Below are 438 nucleotides of genomic sequence, written 5' to 3'. Positions count from 1 at the left end.
AAACAGCGAACAAAAAAACCCTGTCGATGTCACCCGATTGCGTCACCCCCCTCTCCCTCCAGGACTCAAAAGCCCTGTCTCCAAATAGCTGCTTGCTTTGCAAAGCAAAACAGATGTTCCCTAACGCCCAAATCCCGGCCGCCTGCGAGGTGGTTGATCTGCTACGCCAACAAGGAGCGGCGAGGGGCAGGACCGGGGCTGTGCCCGCGCATCTGTGCTGCGGGGGGAGAGCGCGGCGGGGAGACGTGCTCCTAATACCGAAATGCCTGCGCCGGCCCCGGCGCTGCCCGTCTCCATCCGGAGCTACGCGACACGCCCAAAGGCACCGAACCCCCCCCCCACACACACACAACCCTACACCCAGGGAGACGAGGCAAAACGCCTATTTCCCGGGTGAATCCGGCTAAAGGAGGGCTGGAACGGCGCCGTGCCCAGGTA

Source organism: Athene cunicularia (genome assembly GCF_003259725.1).
Source record: "Athene cunicularia isolate RWA chromosome 15 unlocalized genomic scaffold, athCun1 chr15_part1, whole genome shotgun sequence".
Taxonomy (NCBI): Eukaryota; Metazoa; Chordata; class Aves; order Strigiformes; family Strigidae; genus Athene; species Athene cunicularia.
The sequence above is the reverse complement of the archived record's forward strand: the minus strand, read 5'-3'. Positions refer to the sequence as shown.